This window comes from Eucyclogobius newberryi, unplaced genomic scaffold (assembly GCF_026437365.1).
Source record: "Eucyclogobius newberryi isolate DKJ021-1_F unplaced genomic scaffold, fEucNew1.0.hap1 SCAF_8, whole genome shotgun sequence".
NCBI classification, from domain to species: Eukaryota; Metazoa; Chordata; class Actinopteri; order Gobiiformes; family Gobiidae; genus Eucyclogobius; species Eucyclogobius newberryi.
Window position 1 is genome coordinate 39,808,738 of NW_027316500.1, and position 6,333 is coordinate 39,815,070.

Below are 6,333 nucleotides of genomic sequence, written 5' to 3' on the forward strand. Positions count from 1 at the left end.
GAGGGATGCAAAGTCCTTTGGCAGAAAACAGTCAAGAGATGTTAAAATAGCCGTTTAATGGGTCACAATTACAAATGGAGCATTGTTATTTGACAGCATTTCTCAGTAAACCTGGCAACTACAATCTGGCTACGCATATCAACCATACTCCTGGAACTTTTCCACATTTTGTCACGTCACAACCACAAACTTAGAGCTCAGTATAAATACAGCTGTTCTGTGAAGGCCACATTAATAGCATGAAGTTTAAGGTTATAAAAAGAGTTTGAAGTTTGCCCAGGCAAGACCACACAGACCCAATCCTTATTTAAAATCACTTCTGTTTTCCTGTCTTTGTCGGTGTATATGGCCCCTGGTGTATATGGCCCCTGGTGTATATGGCCCCTGGATTAACAGATGGTTTGATCGCATAGAGGAGGCGATTCTTGCTGTCACCATCCCACATGTCCTGCCACACGGATGTAGTAGGTCCTTTGATTATAAACCTCCATCCCAACACTCCTGGAACCACTCTGCACTCCAGTTCTCTCCTTTACTTGCCATGTCATCTGTCTCATTATCCATAATGCCCATGTGCGCAGGGACCCAAAGGAAACCCAAAGGAAACCCACAGACCCTCTACATCAGAGGCCCACACACTTTCGGCTCATGAGCTACTTCTATATTCGACAAAGCCCGAAGATCTACTATAGATCTAAATTATTGTATGATTTAGTATTATTTTATTGTCAGTATTAAGCAGGTTTTTATTTTGTTGAACCATAATTATGTTATAGAAACACAATGTAGCTTTCATTAACAGCCTAATAATGTTTATCATATACAAATGTGCAATATAAAAAGAAGAGAGAACATCTGCTGTTTAACTCGACCATTTAAAACAGCAGAGTATTTTGAAAATGAAATATACTGACCACAACTACGCTAAATGATAGAAGGTTGAGCTTAACCAGAACTTCCTCTCTCCTCCTTCCTCTGCGTTACACGGTGCGCTTTCCGGAGCTTTCCGGAGCGATCGACCCTCACTGCCTCTGCGATCAATCGCGATCGACTTATTGGGCACCCCTGCTCTACGTTGCTCGATTCTGGATTCTTGAAATTGTTTTGAGCAACTCAAAAACTAAGTCTGTCCAAGCATTTCCTTTACCACATTTGAAGGAGGACTGAAATGAAATGAATAATGCACTGCAGACAGTTCCAAAATGAAGTGGGATGTCAATGTCAAAAACGATGTACCGTGGCCATAAAACTACTGCCATGGACACAATCAACAGTTACCTTTGACTTATACTTCTGGTGGCAGGAAAAAAGGCCATCACAAAGAAATGGATGACACAAACCACACAAACAATAAAGGCCTGGATAGACATCGTGGCAGACATTAGACAAATGGATGGATGAAATTTGGAAATGGATAAATTGACAAGACTTTGGATTAAATGTGACTTTTGTTTCCATTTATTTATGCTTTCTTTGTATTTGCATTACATTGATGTCTGCTTGTAGTTTTTATTCTTTTTAAAATAAAGTAAATAGGACAAAACAGAACGACCAGAGACTGAAAAAAGAGACACAAATACTCTCGCCTAATATAGCAAGATCAAGAGTTCTGATGTCAACACTGACGAACTCTTCCCTGCGCTAATGCTACTCATGCTACACCAACAAAAGCCCCAGCACCCGTCCCCCCTCCCCCATAGCTAGGATGCACTGGGTCTCAGCGTTGCCGGGACTTATAGTCATATTAAAAATCAAACCAACCCGGGGCCCTGTGTAAAAATAGCCCCCTCTAGTGCTATTTCTGTAGTCACATCACACAGATGGAAAAACAAAATGCGAGGATGCCCAAACTGTGAAATTTGATTCATATTCTCTTTGAAAAGATAAGGCCCAGTCTCACTGAAACTAGTCTGAAACTTGCTGTGCTAAATGTCAGATCCTTATGTAACAAATCACGCTTAATTAATAATTAGGCCCGAGGCCTATTAGTTCCATAAGGCTGTGCGAAGCACGGCTGCGAAAGTGCGCACGTAGCGCTCGCCCACTTCCAAACACTCACTAACGCACTCCTTCACTCATGCACGCCCCGTGCAGACTAATTAGTAGTAGGAAAATGGAACCTTACCGTTGTAAACGGGCGAAGCCCGTGCGAAAGTGCGAACTATACGTGCACTTTATATGGGGATGACGACCGCTTTGCGGTAAGTAGCTCACGAATACGTTCCCCACCTCTTCCTGCTGCTGTCAGACTTTATAACAAAAACTGTTAGTACTGAACACTCGCAATACTGACCTAACCATGTGCAATTCTGTCATATGTGCAATTACTGTGAAATCCATGTGCAATCCATGTGCCGTCGTGACACATATTCATGTGCAATTACTGTCGTGATCACATGACATGGTATTTATGTATTTATTTATTTGTTTGTCTATGGGAGTTCTTGTTTATAGGAGATCTTCTACTGAAAGTGTTTTTCAGACTTCCTACAAGTGATCTTTTCTTCTGTATCTACCTCTGGATCTACCTGCGTTGCAACAATGAAATTTCCCCATGTGGGACAATAAAGGAATATCTTATCTTATCTCTTATCTCATGTTCCGTGCATATAAACATGTAACGCAAAAATGTAACATTATTACTGTATAGAGGGCCAAAAACACAAAGTGGGCGGAGCCCACTCAAAATTAACGAAAGTACCCGTCAGTGACCAGGGACCCACACCATGAGGTAGGAAAGCGCGAGCGCTTTCCGAAAATGTATAGTTTATATGAAATTTGCCCATGTGGGACAATAAAGGAATATCTTATCTTATCTTATGATATTTGAAAAATGGGAAACGTTGTTTTCGCATCGGAATATTATTCTTTCTTCTTCTCGGGACCAACCCCCCTATTTTTCACCCAGTGACATTGACGAAGAATCACAAAAATGTGCACACCTCTAAAAATCGTGCCTCTCTACATTCTGGCCATCTTCCTTTTCTATAATTAAAAAAATTGGCGCGTCAGCGCCCCCAAATGCCCAAAAAAATTATTGAGAGATAGGAAATGGCCAAAAAAAATCTGATTGTAGAATCATGAAATTTGGTGCAGAGATAGATGGTGACAAGAGAAGTGAAAAATATTACTACGGCAACGCCGTCCGCCCAACCAAATGTCGGCCATATTGTATAAAAATCTGCTAAGCACGTCTCGGGAGTTTTTCCATATGTGATACTTTTACGAACTCCTCCCAGGGCGTTTGCCTGAAACAGCTGAAATTTGGTAAACATGGTGTTGGGGAGTGGGACATCAAAATTTATTCAAATGACTTTGATTTATTCAAATGACTTTGATATCTTTCCCTCTGTGCGGTGAAGCCGCAAACTGTAGCTAGAATTTCAGAAAATTCCCAAATTTTAAAGTCGCTTCTGATTGCGCATACATAGTCAGAAATGCGTCACATTTTAATCAACTGTTTAACCCTTTGCTCTGAACCTACTTGAAGTGAAACAAATTCATTTGGTAGGATAGCGCCCCCTATATAGTGAAATAAAATTTTACATGGGGAGTAAAAGGTTTAGTTTTTTGAAATGTTATGAAATTTGACACAAAATTCCATTTTGGCATCCTGATCCAAAAAGTCAATGGGACCCATGTCATAATTGTTACGGCGTAGCCGTAGCGATGACAGGATCCTCCCATGTTATTCCAATGGGGAAATCGCCAGATCACTGAAATTTGAACATGCTGACACTCTATACTTTCACAAACTCCTCCCCCTCAGGGCGTTAGACATATTAACCTGAAATTTGGTGAGACTCATCTTCAGGACCATCAAAAGTTATCAACATTTTTATTCAAAGAGTCACGGTGTCTGTGCGGCAAAGCCGCACATTTTGCCAAGAATTCAAAATAAAATTGCTTTTTGATGGTAAAACAAAGGGGAGAAGATGTGACAGCGTCACAGATTCAGCAGTAGGCGTAATAAAAGGACAATTGGGGCGCGTTAGCGCCCCAATTGTCCCTCCTCTTGCGGCGTGGCGGCGGCGGTGTGGCGAGGGCCGATCATTGCCGCTTGCGGCTATATTTTTATTTATTCTTAGAATATTGATGTTATGTTTTTAAATAATTCAAAGGGAAGAAGCAAACTAGCAGAAAATACAAATTGTATCTTGTAACACGATACAGAATGAGACTATGACGTACAAAGATACACACCAGCCTCACTGTATGACACTGTACATTTTAGCTGATTTTCCCTTTGGGGTACACAAATATCAAGGTTGTCTGATTTACTCTCATTAAACATGGAACAAGCTATGTACGCTGGAAAATCAGATTCCATCTTTTACTTTCTTTTTAGTAACAATTAAAAGAGTAAAGGGGCTGTTGGGAGACAGTGGATACAGCTTTTGTCGCCTTTGACAATTCCGTTGAAACCAATATGACTAAATGCAGGGACTACTAATAAAGTAAAGTACAATTTGTATAAAAGGCCAACTCAAACGTGATTTTTTGGCTTATTTATTTTAGAGAGACTGATATATCCACGCTTCTAACCCACAGATGAGAAGAAGTTGGATAAAGTTCCCTATGGGTTTATCAGAGAAAAACCTGTGTCATTTGGAGCTGTGTCCGACAGATGATTGACACAGTGAGTGACATCATTTATGTGTGATGAGCTTTAGCTTTGGTTTTATTTTTAAATAATGCACAGAGCTCTTTAAGTATGAAAACGGAGAATAAATGAGCTTAATTATCCAGCTGCCAAGCTCAAGATCTGAAAATCTGCTGAAACGATATGATAGACGTAAATACACTGAGGAAATCTTCTGTGATGAATCAACATATTAAACCTAAATATTGTGACATATTATATTTCATGAACTGGAAGTATTTTCTGGGAAGCACAATACACAACACGTGAGCAGCCTCATGGAGCAATATGATCATGATACTGCACAACAGAGTCCGTCTGACCCTCTCCTCTGCATCCTCTGCATCCTCTGCATCATCTGCATCCTCTGCATCCTCTGCATCCTCTGCATCATCTGCATCATCTGCATCCTCTGCATCATCTGCATCCTCTGCATTCTCTGCATCCTCTGCATCATCTGCATCCTCTGCATCATCTGCATCCTCTGCATTCTCTGCATCCTCTGCATCCTCTGCATCATCTGCATCCTCTGCATCATCTGCATCCTCTGCATTCTCTGCATCCTCTGCATCATCTGCATCCTCTGCATCATCTGCATTCTCTGCATCATCTGCATTCTCTGCATCATTTGCATCATTTGCATCATCTGCATCCTCTGCATCATTTGCATAATTTGCATAATTTGCATCCTCTGCATCCTCTGCATCCTCTACATCCTCTGCATCCTCTGCATCCTCTGCATCCTCTGCATCCTCTGCATCATTTGCATCATTTGCATCGTCTGCATCCTCTGCATCCTCTGACATGATGAGATGAAGGTTTGGACTGTCTGGATACACCTTATGAGGTCATGAGGTGGAACAGACCACAACACATAAGAGTACACAGACATGAGAATGAAACACAAATACTTTTCCAGGAGGTTTTTGAGGCGCAAACATTAAAGGACACATATTCTGCATTATACCCAAGGAAGTGTTAGCACCCTAGCTTCAGCCAGGGAGGGAATTACCAAGGAAAGATAAACCAACGTTAGAGAGCACAGAGCTGTAATGAAGGTCTGTGATGATTTATGGACTTAAAAACAGCACAGGAGACATCCAGATTGCTACCTTTGACGTCACATATCTGGGAAATCAGAATTAATTAAGCTAAAAAGCAAAAGAAAATTGAAGTTTATCAACTGGACAAACGTTTAAAGAGTGAATACATTTTGCCATTACATACATTGTCTTCTTTTTCAAATAATTTAAGCTTTTCTTCTAATAAGACAGTGGTTTAAAAGCGCTTATTTACCTGACATAGTTTGGCAGCAGGACTTCCGTGTACATTTTGCATAAAATGTGTCCTTTTTAAACATGTTTAAAGTTCTACAGACTATAACTCATATGATGGTAACTTCAACATAAACACCGTAGGGCTGGGCACTGTTCCACAACTACAAGAGCAAACATCCAGTACCAAATACAGACACAAAGACATTGAGAAGAATAAAGTGATCAAAGGGCCCAGATGCATGTAGTTCTGCAGGCTGAATGCTTTAACACTGCCGGCTGTATTTGAACATTTACAGAACAATCTGTTTATTTTTTCTAGGTAACGCCAGGTCAACAACTTGATTGGAATTAGTAGAGCTTGAAATATCATCATTTGCCAAGAAATGTATTATGGTACATTCAGTTTACGTGACA